Below are 26,915 nucleotides of genomic sequence, written 5' to 3' on the forward strand. Positions count from 1 at the left end.
AAGTCAGTCATGACTACAGTGTACTAGAAGAGTTGTAGTGCGCTTACAACGCGGCACAGCTTGACGCACTTCGTGTCACCGCCGACAGGTGGCGCGGTTGGCAGCGTCACCTGAAACTTTCGTACGCGTCGCGGTAGAACAGCTATCGGGTGTTGCTGTTTTCACCGTACAAAAGTAAAATGCACGACGTGCAGCGCGCGAAAGTTCTTTTGGTGCCCCTTCGCAGTTTGCAGTGAAATAAATTACTATTGTTGCGGCTGATCTACAGAGGGTTGGCGTTGTTTTGAGCCGGAGGCACGGATGAACTAGCCTTGCTGTTCTGTTAAAGGCTTGATACGGCTGCTGCAGTCACGGTAGCAAGGGGCACTCGAGTTTTTTCTGCAGCTGATCGGTAAAATGGTCAGTGTGGTTGCGCCACAACGACCGCACATCGGCGTTTCCGGCACCACCGCGCCGAATTTAACCACCACTTCGGTTTTTTTTTTCGCAGGTAAGGCGTGCAGCGCCTTAAACATTTTTACGTTGCCCCATCTATTTACGAAATATTTAGGTATCACTGCTGCACAAGTTAAGCTGGTTAGCTGGTTATTTATGTATTACATCTTTCGTAACATTAATGCGACATGAAATCGAAAGGATGAAAATACCAGGTACACCCGTGAGCAAAAGTATACGAACCGCAAGGTCGCTGAAACAACTCAATTTCTTTGTAATTCAAATGCATAAATTGAAATTCACGAGTACACTGGAAAACTCGCAATGCCAAGATTGGACTGCAGTCCTAAATTTCAAGTTGCATTAGTAGGTAGTTGAAACAAACAGCTTTATCGCGCAATCCCTGGTCCGTATAGTTTTGCTCACGGGTATACATTTATGCAATACCAATGTTTATTTACAACGAAATAAAGTATGATCCCGGAAGCGCCGGGAGCAGCCGGTGAAAACTCCGAATAGCTACTGTCTTGTGCGCTTCGGCTTTTCTTCGCGGGTGCTTCGTCCCTTCACACCTTTTTCTTTTGTTCCTGGGCTTAGGTGTCGTCTTCATCAGGTACTGAGGTCATTTACTCACAGGGGACCCTGATCATGAGAAAGAAATTTACACAAAAATAAAATTGGGTTGGAGTGCATACAGCAGGCATTGCCAAATGATGACTGGGAGCTTACCACTGCCGTTGAAAAGAAAAGTGTACAATTATTGCCATTTACCGGTGCTAACATATAGGGCAGAGACTTGGAGGTTAACAAAGAAGTTGTAGAACAAGTTAAGGACCGCACAAAGACAGATGGAACGAAAAAAAAAAAACTCGCAGTTTCTCCCGAAAGGCGAAGCATCGACTGCGATAGCGAATTGGTAGACAGCTATACGAAGTAAAGATAGTCGTTTGATCGGCCGTATAAGTTTTAAATATTCGCTTACTAACTAACTCAACAAGCACGGTGTCATGCGCGCAGAAGTAAACACATCTTGCTCGATGAACGCGGAAACTCGTCAAAACACTGGAGTGAGAAAGCGCGCCAGCAGCGGAGAAATTGACCTTCGCGCCGTCTCTTGTCTCACTTCACCGTGAACGTCGAATGACCAGCGCATACGAAGCTACCGGCACTCGGCTCAAGCATTTTGTACCCATCGCAGATCGCTTTGAAGATGAGGCCTCGCGGGCGCACACTTAGGCCATGTAGCAGATCGCTTTCAAGATACGGTTCCCGCGCGGCAGCTCCGTCAGCAGCAGCCGCAAGAGCAGAACGCACCCCCCCTCCCCCACCCCCACCGTCTCTGTCGCCTCCTCCCCGTGCACCGCGAGCAAATGAAGACCGCGTACGCTTCCAGCCGCCTTCCTCCTCTCTCGCTTGCGCGAGATTAATCTGCGGTTGCCGGATCACCCTCGCACGTTTTCACTTGCACACAGCGTACGGCGCGCGGTGACGTTTTTGTCGCCATTGGACTTTATACGGAACCTCACGGCGCTGACGACGGCAAAAATGTGCTTGGAGTGTCCATATAATTGCTATCGCCATAAAACGTTAGGCCGAGAGGACGAGAGCGGTGTGGTTCAAAGAGCAAACAGGGATATTATATTCGATATTCTGATTGACATTAGGAGGAGAAAATCGAGCTTGGCAGGCCATGTAAGGAGGCATACGTGAATATCTTGGCAAATATCTACAAGGATTGTACTGCAAACTTCGTTGTCTACAAGAAAAGTAGAAAGTTACCTATGAAGAAAGCGGTCAGGCAAGGAGACACAATATCTCCAATTGTATTCACTGCATGCTTAGAAGTGTGCAAGCTCTTAGACTTGGAAGACTTACGAGTGAGGATCAAAGGCGAATACACCTTAGCAACCCTTTGTTTGCAGATCACCTTGTCCTATTCAGCAACAATGGGGACGAATTACAGGAAATGATTAAGGACCTTAACCTAGAAAGCGCAAGAGGGGTTGAAGATTAATATGCAGAAGACAAAGGTAATGTTAAATAGCCTGGCAAGGGAGCAAGATTTCAGGATCGCCAGTCAGGCTCTAGAGTCTTAAAGGAGTACGTTTATCTAGGTCAATTACTCACAGGGAACCTTGATCACGAGAAAGAAATTTGCAGAAGAATAAAATTCTGTTCTAGTGCATACGGAAGGCATTGCTAAATCCTGACTGAGAGCTTACCACGGTCGTGGTAAGAGAAACAACGAGAAAAACATGGCGATGGGTAAAGTAAACGGTCTTGCCTCAAACTCAGTGACATCAAGGGTCCGGCCTCTATACAAACATGCATCTAGAAGTGGACTCGCTCATGCCCATATAGCATGTACAAAGCTGAAAGGTTCCAAGCTTCTTCGTCTACTTGTAATTTAGCCAAGCCAATGCAAGCCAAGGCTTATGCGGAACGTGTGGGAAGTGCAAACGAAACAACATTTCCGAGCGCATAGAATAATCACAAATGTGGTACGGAAGCAGCAACGCTTTGTGTAGCTATAGCTTGCCTTGTGGTAGGTCAAGCTAGTTAAAAATAAAGAAAGGTCATTGTACCAGTCACCTGTGGGCCCCGGTCACCGGCTTTGTTCCCTACAGAATTACGCAACGGAACAACGAACCCTACCTAAATATCCTCACACTGAAACAAACATACACCGTGAAGTGCGCAATTCCTTGAATAAAGCAAATTTATATATTCTGTTCTTTACCGCGTTTTGAAGCTTTTAGGTTTCTTGGACTGTTTCACCAGTTTTGTAGGTCAGACTCTCGATCTGCTATGAGTTCGTGCTCTCCCGCGACTGAGTTGCGGAGCGCGTTCGGGGCCCGAACGCCAAGAGACGCACGTGCTCTCGAGGCGCGAGAGCTTCGCGGAGTCTGAAGGTTTGGAGGCTGTGGTCGGTGGTGGCGTTGAGCCGCCTTTCTGTGCAAAGTGACTCGGTATTGTCCAGTTGCAAAACTCTCCGCCTCCGCTGTACTCCCCGAGTGGTGCCTGACCGACTTGCGGTGCAGGTGGCCCGGCCGCAGCAACGGGCTCCATCATGTAGCAGATGACGTAACATGAGTGAAGGCGGCGTCTCCGGTACAGCTGCGACTATCCGCGCGCAGATATTGACTTGCCTAGCCAACCAATAGCAAAAACCATCGATTTATTTTCTTAAGCTAGTCTTGCCGGTAATTATTTTGGGACCATTCGGCATCTAACTAGTCACAGAAGTTGGATAGGCGTTGTAAGCTGCGTCAAGTGCATGGATGAACAGACGTTCCTTACTGCGAAAGCCCATTTTCCGACGACAAAAACGGCATCTTTGATTGGACCTTTTTATCCTTTACGTATTTTGTTGTAGCGCAAGCTGAACGACAAGGACCCAAGAAAGACACATTTGACAACCACAGAGCGCTCTGTGGTTGTCAAATGTGCCTTTCTGTGCTCGGTGTCGTTTAGCTTGCGCTACACCGAGGTAGAAGATGCCATACCAGCAAGCCCATATAGCTGCCCTCATCGACTTTTTATCCTGGCTAGCAGAGAAGGCTCTGAAAGGTTCTCGTCGGTTTGGAAGCAAATGTACGCTATTGCAGAATTTCATGGGAGGCGCGCGAGGCTTGGCGTCTCAGTAAGCCAAATCTATTACTTTTTGTTGGCGTTTCTTGCAGTGTGCTCCACTCACAGCCTACGCACTTCGGTTTAACGAAGTATTTAGGTAGCATAAACTGTAACCGGGATTGCAAAGTACGGTCCGAACACATTCAGCCTAAGCAATGGCAGAGACACCAGAAAGCGCCGCTGCACATTTTAATTATTCAGGTCCCGAATGAAGCGGAGTGCATTTATGAGATTTCAAGCTCGCAAGGAGATCACAGGGACGGTTAGTTTCATAACACGTAGGGCTGAGCCCTCAGCTCGAACGATATTATAATTATGCCTCAGGGCCGAACCTTGCGTAATGTAGTTTTGTAATTCATATAGATAAAAAAAGATTTTCATTTTGTTTGATTGAGTCAGTAGTTATTCTCCTTCTTCGAAGCAGAGAGGCAATATATTTTTAATGACCTTCTCTTAAAAAATGCATTCAGTGCACATCGCACATTCGCCATTTATCGGAGTCTTTAGTTAAGACGGGGAATACATAAAGGGATCCCACGCAACGCGGAGAGCAACGGGATCCCCGGGGAGCCCCGAAGAAATTCCACGGTAATTAGTTTGTCCTGTAGCGGCTTGTGGCAGTCGCGCAGGTAACAAGTCGGTATTACGGACAAGTCGGTAGTGCGGTATTGTCAAACGTGCAAGCTCGATCGCAAACAGCAGCACGTGTATATATCGTATACAAGTGCACTCCCGCACGTGTTCCCGAGCGCCTGATGCATGTTGTTTTGTCGCATGCGATGGAGCCGCGCAACTAGGTCTAGTTTGGACGCTTAACGTCGATTTCTGCGTCATCTGGGCTGGCTCAGGTTAGGGGCCTCGTGAGATGTGAAACTTTTGATGCGCGTCCCTTGTCGAGGGGCGCTGTTTCGTCTTGCCGGCTCACCACTGCTTCGCTTAGACCTACTCCCAAGTACGCGGGATCTGCATGCATTTTTATTGCGATAGCAATTATATGATCACTCCAAGCGGAATTCTGCCTGCCGTCGTCGTCGCCGTGAGGTTCCGTATAAATTCCAAGTGCAATAAAATCTTCGCCGCGCGCCACATGCTTTACGTGCGACTGAAAGCTCGCAAGGAGCAACGCGCTTGCTCACGCCAGCGTTTTGACTGCGGTTGTCTGCGGTCATCGAGTGTGATCTATTCATGTTTTCTTGTGCACGCTGACACCATGCTTGTTACTTCAATTAGCAAGCGAATGTGCACAAGTTTATGTAGCCGATACAACTACTATCCTTGCTCCGTATACAGCTCTCTACTAATTTGCTATCGCAATTGGTGCTACGCCTTTCGGGCGAAGCTACGACTTTTTTATCTTACTTTTGCGCACCTTGTAGTGTTCCTTCGCTGAAATCAGGCCATGTTCTTGCCAGCTTTTAACTTAGAAAAACAGAACCTATCGTGTTTTTGTTTCGCGAAATGTATTTTACAAGAGCGTCATGAAAGTGTGCGCTTATATTGTAGCCACATAACTTATCATCACATCTGCCGTGTATATTCCCTGATGAAGGAGATCTGAGGAAAGCATGGTTGCGCGAACAGGAAAAGAAATACTTGGAAAGAAAAGTAAGAAACGGTAGGTCAGGCGATGGAGATGGAGACCAACTTTCGAACGGAGGCCAATATTTGAATCCTAAATAAAGTTGTTTAGACCACCACCACAATCGCATATAGATTACATATGTAATGTTGATGTCCTTTACTGTTGCACAAGTTACAGCGCATGCAGATTCCTTTTTAGCGAGAGTAATCTCGCTAAAAAGGAATTTATCTCGCTAAAAAGGAATAATCTCGCGAATTGTAACCACTTAATTTGCACCGTTGCTCGCCGGTACAGCTGACACAAATGAATTAGATATTAATTAAACTTTGAGCTTAAACGTCCAGAAACTGCACAGTGGGTAAAGAACGACGCTGTAGCAGTGGAGGGCTTCTGATAAATTTTGACCCCCTGTGGTACCTTAAGTGCACCCAATGCATGGTGCACGATCGTTTCTGCATCCGTATACCCCATCGCGGATTGGTATAGAAGACACAACTTCCTACAAGAACGAGGTTGCAAAAGTCTCATTGAGATGCGCTCTATCATAATTTTATCCTTTTTAAATTGTGTGTTTTGATAGTAATGTACCCATTTGTATCACTCGAACAGTTTTTTAAACCATTACCCCATGCAACTGTTTATGCATCGTCCGCGCGCGCGCGCGCGTGTGTGTGTGTGTGTGTGTGTGTGTGTGTGTGTGTGTGTGTGTGTGTGTGTGTGTGTGTGTGTGTGTGTGTGTGTGTGTGTGTGTGTGTGTGGGAAATATCAATTCTTTGGTGCTACGGGCCAAAACCACGATATTATTATGATTCATGCCGTAGTGGAATTCGAACCAATTCGGTCCACCTGGGATACTACGTATGCAACGATGTCTCAGTCATCATCATCATCAGCCTATTTTATGTCCACTGCAGGACGAAGGCCTCTCCCAGCGATCTCCAATTACCCCTGTCTTGCACCAGCGTATTCCAACTTGCGCCTGCAAATTTCCTAACTTCATCATCCCATCTGGTTTTCTGCCGACCTCGACTGCGCTTCCCTTCTCTTGGTATCCATTCTGTAACCCTAATGGTCCACCGGTTATCTATCCTACGCATTACATGGCCTGCCCAGCTCTATTTCTTCCGCTTAATGTCAACTAGAATATCGGCTATCCCCGATTGTTCTCCGATCCACACCGATGTCTTCCTGTCTCTTAACGTTAGTCCTGAGATTTTTCGTTCCATCGCTCTTTGTGCGGTCCTAAGTACGCGCTCGTTTTTGCATTTCTCCCCCATTGAAATGCGACCACCGTGGCAATGATCTAACCATCAATCTCGACCTCAGTAGAGCAATGACATAGCGACGGGGCTACCGCGGCGGGTGTGCGTGTGCATGTTACTATTTCCTCATTTTAATGCAGTCTGTTCATATGACAGTGAGAAGATGTGAAAAATAAACCACTGACAGAAGTTGTTTAAATTTTCGACACTGGCAAATAAACATAAATAAATTATTACCATACGGTGCATTTCATTTATGTGGTATGTACGCACTGACTCCTTGCTTCTTTGTCCATGCTGAAAAAGAACCGCAATTGAAACATTGGGAACGCGAAGCCAAATGCTGCAAACGTTCGCCTGAGGCTGAACCATTAGCTACGATCGACGTCTGTCATGCAATCAAACGACGCGTGGCTTGTTCCGCATCACTCATATCTGGAACAGTCTAATCTGCCACGTGTGAGCGAGCATGTGTTTAGCACCTCGAGAAAAGACGTGTCGTCGTACGCATCCATGTGTATAAACGACTTTGCTATAATCCACGCAATGTCGTTTTTACCGTACCCGACGTAGAGGTTAGGTAGATGTAAAAAATCAGCGGTAAAAAAGAAGAAAAAAAATGTAGATCCAACGCACATCTTCTGAAGCGAAGCGGTTAAGTGATAGACTACAAACGGCGATGTGTATACAGCTGCCTTTACTTTCACCCTATATGCAACATATGTAATCTCATGCACAGTTCATGTTTATGCGCCGTAAAGGTTGCAACTTTAATCACGTGAAATATTTACATGTATGCACTACACCATTCACAAGTTATTCCGTAATGCAAACACCAAATAAGGCGGGCGCACAGGGTGAAGCGTCTACGCAATCATGTCACAGGGACGAAGACGACGTATGGTGCTGGTAGAGGAAACAATGCTGATGGCAAGAGTATGCACACACACAGAGAGAGAGAGAGCAAGGAGAGGAAAGGCAGGGAGGTCAACCAGAAGAGCGTCCGGTTTGCTATGTACCCTGCACTAGGGGTAAGGGAAAGGAGGCATAGAAAGAGAAAAAATAGGGAGAGAATGGCTACTGAGTACACGTGGGACGATGTACAGTGACACTATAGGCGGCCTCTTAAACCGGTGCACTTCAAATACTGTACTAAAGCACGCATCGCTTTTTGTGCCAGTGACGGGTGTAGCCACGGTCCGAGTACCTTTGACTCAGAGAACGGTTTCGAGTCCAGCCGGTTTAAAGTTGTCCTGAGAGAGGGGCGTTGTACGTCATAGCGAGGACAAGTGCACAATAGTTGCTCGATGGTTTCCTCGCACATACAGGAGTCGCACATCGGGCTCTCGGCCATTCCCATACTGTATGAGTAAGTGTTCTTGAACGCCACTCCCAGCCACAAGCGACACAGCAAGGTTGTTTCGCCGCGGGAAAGGCTAGATGGCAGTTGTAGCCGTAGCAAGGGGTTCAACTTATACAATCGGCAATTGAAGGCACTTGAACTTCATAAATATTGTGACTTTTTGCGTGCTAGCAGACGAAGTTCTCTGGCAGTGTCCGTCCTCGCCAAAGGTATTGTACGCGTCTGGGTGTCTTCGCGGGCAGATCGGGCAGCCCTGTCAGCAATGCCGTTGCCAATGATGCCACAGTGAGCAGGAATCCATTGGAAGACTATGCTGTGCCCTGTTTCCAGAGCATGGCGATGTACTTCCCTGATGTCGGATATAATCTGCTCGTAAGTTCTTTGATGTAAGGCTGACTTGATACTGTGAAGGGCTGCCTTAGAGTCACAGAATATGACCCATTTCTGTGCCGGATCTTCGGTGACGTAGGTCACAGCTGCACGGAGGGCTGCAAGTTCTGCCGACGTAGATGTAGTCATATGTGATAATTTGAATTTAACTGCAACTTGCTTGGCTGGAACGACGAATGCCGCAGTTGAGCTGGTAGGTGAGGTCGAACCATCGGTATATATGTATGTAGTCGTGATATGTCTGGTGCATCAATAGGAGCGTCAGTTGCTTCAGAGCCAGCGATGGATGATTGGCCTTCTTGGTGATTACGGGAATAGTAATATTCACTTGAGGCTGTCGCAGGCACCACAGGGGGGGGGGGGAGGAAGCATTTATTGGGCTATATATACAGAGAGGTGCTCGGGGAGAGGCCTCTATTGGGTCGCGCCCCTTTCAATACTGGGCGGAGTCCCTCATTCCGGGACCCCGTTGGTCTTGACCGCTGCCCAAGTCCGCCGAACTAGGGCTTGCTGGACAGATAGTTCCTGGCAGCCGAGCAGGGCCGCCTCCCAGTCCTCTCGGGTAGGGGAAGGGATGATGGAGGGGAGAGAAGGATTTTTCCGGCATGCCCAAACCATGTGGAAGGTGTCGGACACTTCTCCACAGAATGAGCAGCGGCCGTCAAAAGAAGGATTAAAGTGCTTGAGAACCGCCGGGCACAGCAGGGTGTTTGTGAAGAGCCTAAGAAGAATTCGTTTGCCAGCTTTACCCAGTCCCTTCATAGGAACCGGGTAACGCAGGTGTTGGGCATGGCAGTGCTCAGTAATCTCTTTAAAAGAAAGAAGAGGGCTGTGATCTGGGTCAAGGTCCTCCCAAGTGATGCCTGGTGCCCGGTAAGTGAGTGCGCAGGCTGCCTCATGGGCGGCTTCGTTACCTGGCATGCCTTGGTGGCCGGGGACCCATATGATTGAGCGATGAGTTGGATCGCAGTCGCGAATACTGCGGCGAAGAATTTTGTCAGCGAGAAGAGTGATCCATCCGAATTGAAAGTTACGACAGGCTTCCGCGGGAGTCTGTAAGAATGAATTTAGAGCCGGGATGGGAGGCTGCAAGGGCGATCGCCACCTCCTCCACGTGCGTTGAGCTGGGTGCTTTGAACGAGAGGCCGTCCACCTGTCTTTCCTCGTGTATGATTGCAGCCATGTACCATCCCCCCCCCCCCCCCCTGGAGTCGTTCGGGCCTGCAATATCGATGTAGAAAACGTGTTTCTTAGAGCCATAGTCGCGGCGCAGGGCATCCGCCCGTGCCTGGCGCCGGCCATTATGATCCTCCTTGTTCATCTTAGTTTGAACGGGTCGAACGTAGAGGGCGCGTCTCCACAGTTCGGGCATTGGAACCCTTTCCATCGTATGGTGGTCATGTTTAATATGTTACCGGTCCAAGAGGAGGCGACGGGACATGGTCTGGGCGAGACGCGTGTATTGGTTAACGAGATGCGCCTCGCGAAGTTCCCGATAGGTGTTCACCAACCCCAACGCGAGAAGACGCGCGTTGGAAGTCTAGATCGGGAGGTCGAGGGCTCTCCTGAGCATTTTGCGGAGTACAACCTCCAAGCAATCTTCGTCATGTTTCCGTAAGCGTAGGTATGGAGTCGAGTACAGTATTCTACTAGTTACGAAGGCATGTGCGAGCCGCACCCCATCCTTACTTCGCAACCCTCCTCGTTTGTTGTAAACGCGGCAAACCATCCGGCCCACCTGGTCGCCGAGCTTGCGGAGTCTGGCAAGAGTTGTGTCTGCCTTGCAATGTTGATTAATGAAGAGACTGAGTATTCGAATCTCCTCCACTTCTCGGATGGGGCCACTGGCGAGAGAAAGCTGAACTGAGATTTTGCATTTCGGGAAAGGTCGAATATGCACAAATTGAGACTTAGAGGGGGAGCATTGGAGGCCGCAGTACGGTGCATAGTGGTCTACTATGCTCGCCGCTACTTGTAGGCATTCCTCCATCTCTCCTATGTTTCCCCTAGTGGCCCAGATGGTGATGTCGTCGGCGTACAGCGCATGCTGAACACCATCGACACCCGCCAACTGTGCCGGGAGGTGTGTCATGGCAATGTTAAAGAGAAGGTGGGACAACACAGCGCCTTGTGGTGTGCCCCGTGTTCCCATCTCAAACGGGCCGTACTCGGTCTCTTGAAGGCGTATATAGGCCAAGCGGTCCGTTAAGAAATGTTTGACAAAGTTGAATGTACGAGCGCCGCAGTTGGTCTCGCTAAGATGCTTTAGCATGACGGCGTGCTTAACATTATCAAAGGCACCCTTGAGATCGAGTGCGAGGACGATCTTGTCGTTATGTGGGTGTTCTGTGGGTTCGAGGATCTCGTGATGAAGCTGTAAAAGGATGTCTTGTGCCGACTTTTGAGGTCGGAAGCCGAACATGGTGTCGGCGAAGGTGTTCTTACTCTCGAGATATTCCAAGAGGCGTTCACGGACCATCGTTTCTACGAGTTTCCCTACACACGAAGTGAGGGAGATGGGCCGGAGGTTGCCTGTGTTTACCGATTTCCCCGCCTTCGGGATAAAGGTTACCAATGATGTCTTCCAATTGGCTGGCAACGAAGTGTCCCCGGTCCAAATTGCGTTGATGTATTCGAGTAGGGTTCCGTATGCCCAATCTGAAAGGTTTGCCAAGAGTTTGACTGTTACCTTATCTCTCCCGGGCACCGTCCCCCTGCGCATTTGTGCAAGAGCCGCGCGAAGGTCGTGGAGCTGGAATGGCTGATCCATTTCCGGATTATCGCAGCCTGCATACGAATAATCCATCCCTCGCGGGTCTTGATCCTGATTGAGGTATTGTGAGCGCAAAGCGTTCGCTAGCTGCTCCGTGTTTCCTTGAAAGTTGTGTAGTGCGCGAGTGAGGTGTTTCTGGGTTTCCGATAGTGTTTGTGTAGGGTCTATGAGGCTCCTGAAGAGCCGCCAAGTGTTGCGGCTCGACTTCTGTCTTGCTGCGCTGTTACATCTATCTACCCAGTTAGTGTGGGCGAGCTGGGCAGCGTACTCGGCTGCTTGCAGAGTAAGGTCAGAGATGCGAGCGCGGAGTTTACGATTGTGTTTCTGCCGCCGCCATCGTTTGGTTAGGCTGCGGCTAGCTGCCCAGAGGTGCATCACGTGGTTATCCACGTCCGGTGCACGTTCCGTAAGCTGTATCTGCTTTTCGTGTGAACGGAGTGTTTGCACGAGTCTGTGTGCCCAAGTGGAGTAGTCTTGTTCCAAGAGAGAAGTTACGGGGAGGGCCTGGCGTAAAGCATTCCAGTCGGGAAGTTTGGCTTGTGCAAGGGGGCGATGTAAGGGTCGAGTGTAAATGACAGTGTTCAGTATGCAGTGGTCCTCGGTGTTGATCCAGTCTGCGTGTCGGATGTGTTTCGTGAAGGTAAGGTCGGGGCAGATGTCCCGAGTGACGGAGTTCCCTACACCTTTTGGGTGGACCGGGTCGGTTAGAAGAGTGATGCCCAGCGTAGATATAAGTCCCGCCAACTTACGACCACGCGGCTCTTCCTTGGGATAGCCCCACATGGGACAGGGAGCATTAAAATCGCCCACTATCATCAGGGGATTGCGACCCGCGATCCTTAGCGCTGCGCTAAATATGTTAGAAAAAGCGACGTCTTTTAGTTTCGGGGGGCAGTATATATTAAGTATGTGTACGGGACTATCTGTTCGCTGCAGGGGAATGACAGAGACCATCACATACGAATATTCCAGATTTATGTCGAGATCAACCTCCTGTGCTGTGTAGCCTTTATTGACTAGGAGACAGGTGGATAGGTCTCGCTGAAAAGCGTTAAAGCCCGAGAGCTTAACCGCAGCCCCGGTTTCTTGCAACGCAAGGACTGCGGCGGGGTGTTCGAGATTGTCAATGTACGCCCTTAAGTGGGCGCGTTTCGTCTTGTATTTGAAACCCCGACAATTTCACTGTACAAGATAGAGGGCTTGCTGTCTTTGCGGGGGGCGCCACCCTCTAGGGGGTTGGTTGGGAGGGGACGCAGCCATGTTGATTTGAAGTGAGATTGCCTTGGAGGGCCGGCCCAGGTTCCGTCACCTGCAGCGGGAGCGATTCCGGCTCCTCCGAGAGTTCGGTTAGATCGAAGGGTCGGGTGAATTTTGATGGGCGGTTCGCGTCTTTGAGGCGTCCCGTTCGGCGTAGAAGCCGGGGGTTTGACTCTAGCCATGTCTTAATGTTGGCCGTCACGGCGGCCGTAACCGTGGCTGTGACCGCCTTGAGAAGGCTGTCTTGGATTTGGCCAAAATTTGATATCTGAGTCGTCAACTCGGAAAGGGCGTTTTCGAGGGCGGTGAAACGCAATTCGGAGCTAGAGTGTGTCGGGTCCGCCGGCACCACTTGAATCCGTTCCGGAGCTACCTGGGCTGGGGGCGGGGAGGACCGAGCCGTTTCTAGGGCGTGAATTTTGGCGTTAAGTTGAGCATTTTGCGCCCGGAGTCGCGAGCTCGCGGCGGAGGTCTGCGACGTCAGAATTAAGGGGTGGATGAGGAAGAAGCTTTGGTGGGGGAGAAGGTAGGGGAGTGTGGGGAGGCGGAGGATGCCCGTCTCGGCTGCCTACCTTGGACTGAGACGTATTCTTTGGTGCGCCAGACGGAGCGCCCTGGAGAGCCGGGAAATCCCCGTCTTGGAATGTAGGGGCGTCTGGATTCCGTGACGCTTTCGGGTTAGTTGACCGAGGAGACTTGGGGGCACGTCCAGGCAAGGTGCCCGCCGGTGGCGCTGGTACGGTTGTGCCTTTCGTCTTCTTGTTGCTAGGCGTGGGAGCTTTTGAAGTGGTGACAGGACCCGAGGGCACTGCAGTCCGAGGTTGGGTTCGTTGACCGGTCGGGTTGCCCGGTTGTTGCAGCCGTTGGAATTTGGCCTTGCAGTCTTGCGAGCCCGTAAGATGACCGCCACCGCACACAATGCAGGAAGCAGTGCACTCGTGGGGCGCCATGTTGCCGTCTTCGAGGACTGCGACTGTTTCGCCGCAATGTCCACAGCGATTGTCTTGAGGATTAGGGCATAAGTCCGGACGGTGACCGATGGTGCCGCATCGGAAACACGCGGGAATAGTCCGCTTATATTCGCGCACCACAGTCACCACACTGTTATAGTGCACATAACGCGGTACTCTGTGTCCCACGAAGGTGAGCAGGGCAATCGTCGACTTCCCCAGCTTGCGGATGAAGGCTATAGCTCCTCCGCGCCACTGGACTTTAGATTTCGGGGTGGTAGAAGTTTCCTGCTCATGGACCGTAATAATCCCCCTGCAGACTTCACTGTTGACTTTGGCATGTCCGACCACCGGGATGGGGCCTTTGGAAGCATTAAGTGTAAATTCACGAGCGAGCGCGTTCGCCGCATTGACGTCTTGAGTGGTGGCAATGACGATATTCTGATCCCAGATGGGCCAGACACTATGAATGTCCACCGAAGATGGATTTACGTAGACAGAGAGCAAACCACCAAGCTCATCGTTCTGCAGGGCCGTCTTCAGGGAGATCGTCACTCTGGGCTTGATGACGATCGTGAAATCTTCTTTGCGGAGTCGAGGCATAGCGGTGGGCCGCCATTTCGTCGACCCCGCTGCTGGCGAGAGCTGAGGGTTGGTCCTTGCAGTATTCGGAGGCACAGAAACACCGGCACTTATGGAGAGTCCGTTGACCGCCGAGGTGTTCGGGCGTTGCTGGCGTTTACGAAGTGCCACCAACGAGAAAAGGCCTTCATCCACTATCTCCTCCTTCGGAGTGGAAGTTTCAAGCGAAGACAGGGCTTCTGCGGCGATTTCTGACCATGTCATCGTCTCGGGATCGTACCCGCACCAAGCAGAGGCCACCATGGCGGCCGCGGAGAACGATGGAGACCGACGCCGGGGTGTTAGGCCCAGCTGGGCGAAGTGGCGAAGACAAAAATGGGCCTAAAAGGCCCAAAAATTGGCCCACCTGGTCCAGAGCGGTATCTTCGGGCGCCGGGTGATGTTATATGTCTAGTAGACGCAAAATTTCACGGGGTGCCTTGGAGTTTTCGGTAAACCGGAGGGAAATTGCCGGAGCCGATGTGAGGCGCGTCCGCTCCCTCCGCGCTCGCTGCGTTCCTTTCCACCACAGGGGAGATGAAGGCTTCGCCGCCGGTGTAAAGGATGACACTATACGATCTTGATGGGCGCTAATCAATTTTGACAAAGTTGCGTGAGGTCTCTCCGCTGGCAAGGAAGCTAAGTGATGGTCGGGGATCGTTGACAGATGACGAATGTGCGCTCTGAGGGAGTCGGCAGCTACGTGTGTCTACATCCGTGCGGATGTAGACGATTATATTGCTGCAGGCTCCGCATGTGGTCGAGGCGAAAGGTTCGTAATCAGACAGTCTGGGTGGAGTCGATGTATTTGGTTCGCATATGACCAGTATGGGGAAATGATTTTTAAAAACGAATTGGCGAAAGTCTGCTATGCGGGTCCTGAGACCTCTGGCATTCCACTGGAAGATCGACGCACCTTTAACTTCAGTGCGGAAGGCGACTATTGGTCGAGCCATGGTGCTTAGACGATGCTAACAAGCACTGGATTTAGTGCATCCGAGTATTTACAGAGCACTTCGAGCTGCAGGTGTTTGTAGCTTGTTCAGGATCATGCGGATTGTATTAATTAGCGACTGCAGTATTACAGTCACTTCCCTGTCCGGGTCGGACAAATCACCGAGAGTAGACGCTGAGGGTTGTCCATCAGAAGTTTGCCGCGATCGTGTTGGTGTTTGCTGTCGTTTTGGTAGGGCCGGCCAAGATTCGGCAGATGTCTTCTCAGTGGCCTTGTCCTTCGTGGTCATTTCCGCATTGTATGGTATGGGTGGCAGAGGAGGAGGTGATGTCATAGGAAGTGGCAAGCGCGTCGTAGAGGCAACAGCCTTCCTTGAAGAACGTCGGCGACGGGAACGTCGCCTCCTAATCTGAGCGGCGGCTTCGCGATGAGTTGAATGATCTCTCACCATTTCTTTCAAGATGGCCATTTTCTTTTTAATATGTGGGCAATTCTTCGATGAAGCCTCATGTGATCCGCGGCAGTTCGAACACTTCATTATAGTGGCGCCACATTTATCTGAATCGTGGGGCTCGGCGCAGCGGGGGCTTGTTGCCTGGTTTTCACAGACACTGCTTATGTGCCCCAGTTTCATACATTTGCGGCATTGAAGAGGCTTCGGTATGAAAGGCCGCACAGCATGACTGAAGTGTCCCACGTTAACATGCGAGGGTAGATGGTTACCCTTTAATGCAATCTTCACGCAGCGTGAACTGCCTATCCGAGTAACATCCACAAAGACCTCGTCATTAGCTGGCTTGACAACAATTGGCAAGTCGTGGTTAAGGATGGCCACGTTGACGTCGTAGATAACGCTAATGACTATATCAGATCCCAGAGGGGTATAGCAGCGCACCTGAATGCCATCAAGGTCGGTTACACTGCGTAGAGGGTCAAAGCACCCGCGTGCTGGACATCGACCGCTAGTAGATTTTTTCGGGTGTTCACTCGAATGTCCGACATTTCCAGTAAGGCTTCCAGTAACATCGACGCAGATTGTCTGTTGAGTAGCTTCATCTTAACGGTAGGAAGCACTGGCACAAATATGATGGCATTGGCGTCCGGCCTTTGCGTGTGTCTTACCGTTTCCGTACTTGACCATGAAGACATCCTAGTGTTCCTTCTCTTTGCTTTGCGGCTCTGCACATGTTGGCAGTCGTCATCGGAAGGGTCGTCACCGCTGAGAGAGTAGACTTGGGTGTCCCCGTTGTCGCTGTCGCTCTGTTGGCCGACCCGCTTCCTGGAGGCGGCCGCCGCTGACGCCGTCGTCGCCGGCAGACGTGCAGGGTCGTCCACGTCCATCACGACCGAGCAAGGAGTGAAGACCAGCGGATGCACTTAGATTTGCACGGAAATAAACCGGAACTAGAAAGAACAGAACTGTGTCAAAGGACACTTCCTATGCACACAGAAGTACTCCAGAAGTAGGGTGTAGTAGTAGGGTGTCCCAGCTAAAGTTAGCCAAGCTGTTCGACGACAAAAAATCATGAAAAACATACGGGGCAAGATACTTTTACAAGACCAACGGTGTACGAACGTTGGCTGTTATAAGTGTATCACTCACTTTGTTTTTTTAAATATTTTTTGAACTGCTTTGCTAATGTTAGCTGGGACGCATGGTATAGCTCCATTTAAGGGTTCTGTCTTTTGTCACAGTGACACCTACCCGCTTTCGTGGATTGACCAAGAGTGGCCGCACACTCGGTGAATACGTCCAGAATGGAAATGTGAAAGAAAGTCAAGTGAATCAAAAAAGCCGCTAAATATCATCCGTTCTTCCATTAAGTGATATTTGTGCTTTAGAGATACCCATTAGCCGACATTATACCAGTTTTGTTGTCTTTTTAGATCTTGCAGAATTTTTATACATCGTCTGTGGCAGATTTCGGTATGATGCCAGTTTCTAGGTATTAATTCCCGAGGTTGGCGACAAAAAACATTGACGTCCCAGTTACTTTTTTACTTGAATGAATAAAATGACGTTTTATTAAAAGAAAGTAGAAAAACAGTTCATTTTTTGCAAGTTTTAACGGTGCATATTTCTAAACTGGTGCCATCCTCAACATTCACTCCAAGTGGATATGCCTTGCAATCTGACCAGCTACAACTCGTAGGTTGCATTACGCGCCATAAAGTAATTCATTAAAAAGGTAATTAGAGAGTCGAAAACGCTGTTTTATGCATTAAAGGATAAAGTTAACTGAAATGCCCATGGATTTCGTCAGACGCTTCGAAAATTATATCTCGAAACTGGTTCAGTCCTGAGAATTCGTTCCAAGTGGATACGCCTCGCGACCTCAGCGGCTATAATTCGTAGATAGAAAGATGTGCCGTAAAATAATAATTAAAAAGTTAATTAGCGTAATTATGCTATTTATTCAATTAGGCGTTTTGATTTCTCGTGGTAGCAATGGCCGCCTCATCGAGTAGTTTAGATCAAGGATTATAATTGTGCTATCTGCCCGAGGCAATTTTTAAAAATTTGGTGCAGCTAAAATGAAAAAGCCTGTTTAAATGCCCGGCACTCAAGTACTCTGAAGGGCGAAAAGAATGATCGCTTTCCTCTTACACAACCTTGTGACGTCAGGCTTGCTACACAAGCAGTGGCCGTGATTCCTTCGAAAAGTTCTCTTCTTGTATCTGACTGCCTTTTGATGGGGTGAAATGCAAGAATGCTTCTGTACTTCGCTTTAAGCTCACGTTCAAGAACCACAGGTAGTCACAATTATTCCGGGGTACTTCACCACAGTGTCCTTTATAGTGCACTGTGCAGTTTCGCGAAGTTAAACCCACCAATTCAATTCTTTTATTTATGTCACTGCCGCTGCCGTACACATACGAATATACTGCAAATTTAGGGACATTTTTCGTGCTGCTTTGCCGCTTCACCACCGCTCGGTGCATCGTGAAATTGGATATTTAAAGGTCGTTTGATGACACAAACAGCGACATAAAATACCAGGAACCGGGAATAACTTGAAATGAGCCGAGTTCATGTAACGATTATATTACCCTACGGATGTGCTAATATCGCTAAAACCGAAGATGACACGGGCGGCTCACGAACGCAGCACTGTGTGTGCTTCGCGTTTCGCGGTCCGTTTTTTGCGCCATTAGTATATCCGTAATATATTATCCATATGGCCTAGTCCTAGCACTTTCGATTTCTTTTTTCGTTTTTCATTATTGGCCTTCTTCATTGGCCCGTAGAAAGCGCCTCGACATCATCGGAATCGGCCGGTGGTTGCGAGGGGGGACAGGAAATCAAGTTATCCGAAAAAAAAGAAGAATCATGATGCATAATACGGGCCCAGGCAAAAAACGCATTATGCCGTGCTCCATTATCCAACCGGCGAACCTTACCTTCATCTTATCACCGAGTTTGATCGCCGTCTGTCGAAACTGCGCTCGGCTTCGGGGCCGAAAGAACGAGCCGGATATCCACCAGAAGCCTTGTGCTTATTATATTGCGCTTGATCTTTGCGTCTTTATTACTAAAACCTCGATTTCTAAAAAAAAAAGAAACGAAAAAGACGCGAGAAAAACTACAACCTTTCTGCAGTCCGGGACGCGAGATTTGACCCCGCCTGCGAACCTTGTAACATTTGTACGGCGGCCACAGGTTCCCATGCTTCTAACCTCGCTCTCAATTAAAAAGTTCGCACACACACACACAGAAACGCACGCACACAAGCACGTACGCACATGCACGCACGCGCGTGCGCGCACACACATGCACACAGACAGACAGACAGACAGACAGACAAAGACAGACACAGACAGACAAACAAAGACAGACAGACACAGACAGACAAACAAAGACAGACAGACGGACAGACACAAAAGATAGATAAAAGGACAGACACAGACAGACAGATGAAGCGCGCACACGCAGAGGCCCAGACATGCGAATGCACGAGCGCAGATTGATGCACACACTTCCTTCATTTTTTCCCACAATGTTTTACATTAGGCAACATTGTAGACTCATAGCGTCCACATTCTGCAAACTTGGCAGAACTCACTGGATGATTGAAGATTCCTAATGCGTTTTGCAGCGGTACGGTTTTCACGATTCGGGAGACAGAAAAAATGTCGTTAAAGTAAACTTTCAATGGACATTGCTATGCGACGCCTGAAAGGGTAAACTTTAGCACTGGCAACAACAAAAATTGGAAATAGGAAGATAGCTCACGTATAGCCATCATTGTTTATACGCACAGTCTGCTGAAGTTCTCAACAGTTTATGTTAGTGTCAAAGCACGGATGCTAGAAATTGGAGGAAGAAAAATTGAAAAGAGCGGATTTGTATTCGCAATAAAACTTTCGATCATACATCAGTGCCCCGGATGCGTATTTTGCTTCCGCGGATGACTGCACACGCGAGAGAGAAAAAAGGAGAGCGCGGAGGATGGCACCGGCGGCACGGAGAACACGCTGGGCTGGTGGTGACTAGGCACAACTGTGGCTGCTATTAAGGGATCGATGGTATTGCTAAATAAACGCATCACTGTTTTGATGATCCAAATGTAATCTCACTATCAGGGAGGGAGCAGTCTACCTGACTGGAGCAGTATTTTTTTTATTTGGGGTGTTGCTACGCTGCGCTCCGCAACACCGCAACGACCGCCGCTTCGCGTCGGCGCCCGGCACGGCGGCTGCCGCCGCGGCACCGGGGCACAATTGACCGCGCCGCCAAACAGAGGGGAAAAAAGAAAATGGTGATACCAAGAAAGAAAAGAAACTTCCTTGACGAAGCGGGAGTCAAACCCGCGTAGCCCCAATCCAAAAACCAGCGTCGTAATCACCAGGCCACACAGCAACGCTTCCTGAGCATGCATTCATGCGAACCATATGATTGCGTTCAAGCGACGTCGTCGTCATCGAAGAAAAGGTCGTGCCATCCTCCTCACCCTCCTTTTTACGTTGGACAAACCGGGGGGCACAATAATGAAAGACTGCAGTACTAAGCATGTAGTAATAAAGCTATTACATTGAGAAACGCCTGGTTTCATAATGTTCGATGAAGTGCGTACAGCGAAGGAATATCGTTACAAACGTGGCAGGGGAACAAGCTTACTTTTACAACGATACTATTTCACTTGTGAGTGATGACCAACTAAGCGACATACCTATAATTTTGGGTCCTAAACTTTGCTGAAATGGGGCGCTGGCGCGGGGGCATTGCCGGTAAGTCTCGCAAGGTAAGATCCGTCTGCAACTAACAATATCCTTCTCTATGTGGTAAAAATACGTGCGAGAAGCTCAGGGGTGCGTGATTGTTCGAAACTTTCGAGTAACATGCCGAGTAATGTCCTATTCGATTCGGTCCTTGCATTGAATTTGTAAACGCAAACATTTTTCAGATAGTTTTCAAATATTTGAAACCGTCAACTGTGTGTATAATACAACATAAAATTTGAGCTAAAGTACACTAAATTTCACCTCTGCGAACATACTACTGACATAAAGGATGACAACTTAGGTATTGGAGCAGGCAACGTCGCTCAGGGAACTAGACATTACCGGCCATACAGCGATAGTTCGCATTCTCTGAAGAGTCCTGTGTATGCGAACAAACTGCTTATTTGTTCCTAACTTTTCATTTGTCCTTTTTTATTGACATATGAATTAATAGGAGAGATTGGCGCCTTTAAGTGGCACCGGCTATTCGTTGCTTGGCAAAGAAAAAATATTGCCACGAAGTTTGCAACAGAATGCGGCACAAAAGCATCTCAAGAACAGCCAGACAGCAATATCCCAAACTTCTGTACGTGAGTCCAGGGACCCACAGAAGGTCAACATGTATACAGTTGCATATGAAAACACATATGCTTCGTATCGTCCGAGGCATAAGGAAGTTGAGTTTCACAGACGACTGCACAGACCAGTAAGTTTGCCCATACATAACATACTACCTAATGCTTTCTTAGAAAATTACAAGCAACAGAGACCCATCATTAGTGTGTCCGGTAGCATTCGCCAAGCTTGAAAGGGATGCCACTTGAGGAGCAGTTTGGTGGGTGAGCGCTTGTTGCCTGCGTAAGTCGTCAAAGCTTTGGCAGTAGGTGACTACGGCTGCGACGGTTGTAGAATTCTTAGTGCGGCTCCGGAGTTCCAGGGCGAGATGGTAGGTACCCCAGCACCTCCACCAAATGCTACGGTGTTCATAGACAGTTAGGCCTCATTCCCACAGCCGTCGAACGCTCCATCGCGTCATCGTCACGTCACCGGTTATCGTCAGGGGAGACGGTTTCCGAGTTGTTTTCTTCTCAAAAACGGGTCGCCGGCGACGCAGAGCATATCTCTACGTTTCCGTCGCCAGCACTGTGCGGAGACCCGCCGTGGTTGCTCAGTGGCTATGGTGTTGAGCTGCTGAGCACGAGGTCGCGGGATCGAATCCCGGCCACGGCGGCCGCATTTCGATGGGGGCGAAATGCGAAAACACCCGTGTACTTAGATTTAGGTGCACGTTAAAGAACCCCAGGTGGTCCAAATTTCCGGAGTCCCTCACTACGGCGTGCCTCATAATCAGAACTGGTTTTGGCACGTAAAACCCCATAATTTAATTTTTAGCACTGTGCGGAGCACCACCCCCACAAACTAGACCAACCAGAATTTAAGAAGCCGTCGCTAAATACAGCCATTTTACAAAGCTGGAGTTGGCAACAGCAACGGCTGCTGGTTTTTTTTTTTTTTTACATGCGTTCCTCGTGTGGACACATCGAAAACTCAGCTGGGCATTCCGGTGCTGCTCATGCAAATGTGCGACATGGACAACGGCCAAGGCTGAACTTGCGATTCCTGCGCATGTCTCGCACCCACGTACTTCTTCGTCGCCGAGCTTTGCGCGCTTGATGCTGTCTCCGCTTGAAAAGCAATAGCAGCAAAAATCCGCTCAGCATCACGAAAGCAGACCCGTGGTCCAGTGTACTAGAATATAAGGGTAGTGGGCTCAGCGGCGCCGGGCGCGTGAAATCGCTGATGTCAGCTTGGAAACGGAGTTATACATTGAATTTAACGGTGCAACGCCCGGTGTGCCACAGGGAAAGCGCATGTTGCTACACATTCTGTTGAGATCAATGTAGCATCCGCGACCGCGCCCTTTCCGTTTGTGCTTCAACGCCGCGGTGCTCACTGTGCATGTTCGCGGCGTGTCTTTGCATGCGTAGCAATATCCGCTTTCCCTGTGACACAGCTAGCGTCGCATCGCCGATTTCAAAGCCCGTTTCCAAGTTGAAATCGGCGGCTTCACCTCGGCCCGTTGCCGCTGGTGCACAGTGAGCACACTACCCCTTATATTCTAGTACACTGTACCCGTGGTTGTTGTGGCTCGGCATTTTGACTGCAGGTAGGAGTTGCTAGTCACCTCTATGGAGATCCTGTCAAGTTGTTGTTTACAATGATGTCGATATTAGTGTTGGTAATGTACTATTAAACAATTTATTCTTCGTTTATATATGCAAGCATTACACCAACATCAAATTATTTAACAGATTCAATGCATAATCTAAATTATATATCTATAGATTTAGGCGAACATGGGACCGGTTAGTCAACACTGTGCAAAACCGTGCTGCTGTTGACGTCGCCATCGCCTATTCGTACACTGCTCCCTCGCGCCTGCTGTACGTTTTTTTTTTTTTTTTTGACGTGATGGTGACGCGACGGAGCGTTTGATGGCTGTGTGTATGAGGTCTTAGCGGGAAGCCATAAGCACCGTGGCTCGAGCGCAGAGAAGCCGAGCAGTCCCAGTAAAGCGCGAGCGCGAGCGCGAGCTGCAGCGCCGAGGCGTCAGTCCTCTTTCTCTTCAGCAGACAAGTGGCCGGAGCGATGCTCGAGCTCTCTTCTTCATTACACTGGTATTAAGTGTTCACATGTGGGGGTGTAGCTCAGAGGTAGAGTGCTCGTTTCGCATGCGAGAAGTCCCGGGTTCGAACCCCGGTACCTCCATTTTTTTTCCTTCCCAAAATGTGTTTTTCTTTTTGTACTTTTGCGCTGTGAAACATTTGACTTCTGTCAGCAGATTGCACTATAGTGCGTCAATGTTTAGCCTTTCTGTCGTCTAAAGCAGGGTTATATAAGCAGGGCCAACTGTCCCAGACAGTTTACTCGGCTGTCTCAGATTTTCTTGTAAAAAAAACATGCTTATTTAATACCTTGCTCGAAGCGATTTCATAATATGTTTCCCAGCTAACGTTAGCCAAGCTGTTCAACGAAAAAAAAAATACTGAAAAAACACGGTGTGCGATACAATTAGAAGACCTACGGTGTTTGCTTGTATGCGTCCATGACAACCGAACACTTTGGGCTTTAAACTCTTAACTTGTGCCACATTTAAAAATTTCTGTTTTCATTGAATAGCTTGGCTAAGGTTAGCTGGGATGCCTTAAAAGCTTGCTGAAAATAAATTTTCGTGTTAAATGACATGCTCCCAAATTTTGCTCAAATACTTGAAACATGGTTCCGCGAGAAAATTAATATAAAAGTTATTTTTGTGTGTAACGCTGCACAACTTCGTGTGCTGAACCTACAAAGCTTTGTCTTCTATATTGTCACGTTGTAGTGACGGTGAGGAACAACAGGGCACAACGCAAATCACGAAATCAACTGTTTATTGAGCGAACCTGTGCCACGCAAAAAAAAAAAAAAAACTCACCACAATGAGAGCGGTGTGCACGGTTGGCGATAGTCGAAATCCGATTTTTCTGTGGGTCAAGCCAACTCCACCTAGATAGCACAAGGGCTGTTCAGTCCGATGCATGAGTTCATGCTACCTGGCCCGCAATTTCTATTGCCATTTCTATTGCTATACGACTGTTGCCCACGCAGATAAATTTGTACTTTCGCTAATTTTGAAACTAAACAGTGACCTGTCTAAAATTACTGATTGGTGTAACGCCAGATTTTCTCATTTTAAACCCTGCTAAAACGCAATTTATGATATTTAGGTCATCACAGAGACATTTACCTTTCTCTCCGGCCATAACCATCAATAGGCATGACATTCCTCCCTCCACTTGTGTGTCCTTCCTCGGCATTAAATTAGATCCCCACCTCAAGTTTACCGATCACATTGCTCACATCAAACAAAAAACAGCATTTGGTATTAGAGCACTACTCAAATCACGTGCATTTTTTTTCAAAGAAGCACTATTATCGTTATACTTCGCTTTCATTCATAGTCATATCATTTATGGTATTGCTTCTTGGGGTAATACTTATCATTGTCATTTTTCCTCTATTCAGCACATTCAAAATCAGGCCATTCGCATTATAACCCGAAGCCTTTTTTTTTCTAATGCCTCCTCTCAACTACGTACAAACCGCATTCTTCAAGTGACAAATTTGTTCAACTTTCACTTAGCGATATTATTTTTCAAACTATTAACTAAACAAGTTTCTTACAACTTCGTTAGTTCTGATCTACTTCTTAATCCTAATAACACAAGGTTTGCAGCAGAAGGAAATTTCCTGTTACCTTTACACCATACTAATTACGGAAAGATGGCTCCCTCTTTTTGCGCAATTAAACTTTGGAACAGTCTACCATATGCCATTAAATTGTCATCTACCTTGTACTCATTTAAACACCAACTTAAGAATTATTTGCTGTGTGATTAACTTTGTATAATGTTATATGGCTAATTTGTATTTTTGCTTATTCGATTTTGTTGTTTCTCTGCTCTGTATTCCGCTTTATTTTTTATAGAACAATTAATCAAGGATCCCGGTGCCGTCGCTGACTATGGGACCCTTGTCTGTATATTATATCTTGTGTAAATAACTGTGTGAATGAATAATAAACTGAAACTGAAACTTAAGCCTGGGGGATCAAGCGGGTACGTCGAAATGGCCACTACTTACTCGGGAGCATACCCATTAGAGTCTATGTCTATGGTAGTCGGTCCGAGTTTCATGCCGTCATGGATCGAAGTGAGCAGGCCTTGTTCTATCTAGGTGGTGATGGACAAGCGCGTCGGCATTTGTACATCACTTGTCGAAGATTCCAGCGTAATCGCTGGTGGCCACGTGCCTTGCAGAAAGTGCTACACAAAGTTGGGTGAACAACATACAACGGATAGAACCAGCGATAACATTCGAGGAACTTCCGATGCAGAAAGGCGCGCCTTGCGCTCGGCATTAACATTGTAACAGAAATTACCTACTGAACATCGGTCACCAAAAACATAAATAATTTATGCGTCAATATGTACTGGTGTTTATTGGAAACTTCGGTTGGAAAAAGTGCTTTGGGAGCTAGAAATTTAGAAAACATCTTGCCAAATTGACTATGTTTTACTGGAAAAATGACCACTCATCTGTTCATTGTAATTATTTTACTTGACCATCCTAGAGCTGTACCTTAAATTCAAAATTTCTTGCGTCAGTACAATGTACGAATTTTCGGAAAAAGAATGACAAACATACCAAAATGTTGGCTTTTGTCCACGTTTATCCCTGATTTTCGCAACGAGGTGCTTCATGTAGAAATATCATACACAGCACATTAGATGGCTTTTTATTTTTATTGGTTTTTATCTTAGGGGATATATGATGCTTTGAATTTGGCCCCTGAACCACGCTCAGCATAGTTCCGTACAACGTCATCGCTCAGCAAACTGGCTGAGCGGTGTTCTCGTTCAATGCATTTAGCGAGAGCCTCGACTTGGCGGTCTTGATGCCATGACGTAGCCTACGAAGGCTTGTTGGCCAGTTACGTGCTCCTAAGTTCCCGCACGGCGTGACGTCTGCGGTAAAAAAAAATGTTTCACATACGCTGAATTGACCGTGAGTGGCTCTGTTGAACTATTTCAGGGCTAACCTGGTACACGTGCACAAATACCCAGGAAAGTGTACGGAAGGACGGCAGCCTCAGTAACTGAATGGTGAATCCCCGCACGCCCGCATGCGTAATACGGAAGATGTGAATTCGGCTGCTGCCTGTGGCAAGACGTCTTTTTGTCCACTTTCCTTTCAATTTAGCTTATCATTTCAAAAGTAAAAAAAAACACAATTGTTGCGCCCTATGCTTTCCCTGGCATCACTGTTTGCTTCGTATTCGTGGGCGCGAATCACTTTCGTTGTCGGTCGTGCCGTATCAGCCTTTTTCGTTTAAACGCAAATGAGCGAAACCAGTGGCACCTCAACCGAGTGGAGGGCATTCAATGCCTCTGCTGTAAAATACGCTATAGCTTCTCGTCTTCCTTTCAGTTCTAATTTGTTCACGAAACCTCCTTGATCAAAGTTTGCACCATCGCTCCTTCGTGTTGCAAAAAAAGTGTGCGAACAATTCAGGTATGTAAATTCCACCTCACTAAGACACTACAATGAATGCCGTGTGAAAACTTATGCACGTCACTTTTTTTTCATGTCTGTGATTTATAAACAGTGGCACATATGTGGCTACTCACGTTTAATTCTACGCTCTTTGATAGCTTCAGCTTTACCTGCCCATGAGGAGCTAATGAAAAAGAAAACGACCGAAAAAGAGATAGCAAGGTACCCAGTTCTTGCTTTAGATATTAGGGAGATTTGTGTTTTTTTTTTTTTTTTTGGTTTGGTGAAACGAGGTTGTGGCTCAGAATGAACCGTCGCCTCCTGAATGTTAACTTGAATACTGCAACTAAAATGAACCACGTCCTCTTGTCCTAC

General features: G+C 48.1%; 1 protein-coding gene and 1 non-coding gene across 2 annotated transcripts in view; both read left to right on the forward strand.

Annotated features, from left to right (window-relative positions):
- Positions 1 to 26,915, forward strand: part of LOC119437299 (visual pigment-like receptor peropsin) — a 442,111-nt gene that overhangs the window by 128,878 nt on the left and 286,318 nt on the right. The gene's annotated exons all lie outside the window — the stretch shown is intronic.
- On the forward strand, positions 23,142 to 23,213 carry Trnaa-cgc (transfer RNA alanine (anticodon CGC)). Its single transcript has one exon. It is a non-coding gene; the product is annotated as a tRNA-Ala (tRNA).

Source organism: Dermacentor silvarum, chromosome 1 (assembly GCF_013339745.2).
Source record: "Dermacentor silvarum isolate Dsil-2018 chromosome 1, BIME_Dsil_1.4, whole genome shotgun sequence".
NCBI lineage: Eukaryota > Metazoa > Arthropoda > Arachnida > Ixodida > Ixodidae > Dermacentor > Dermacentor silvarum.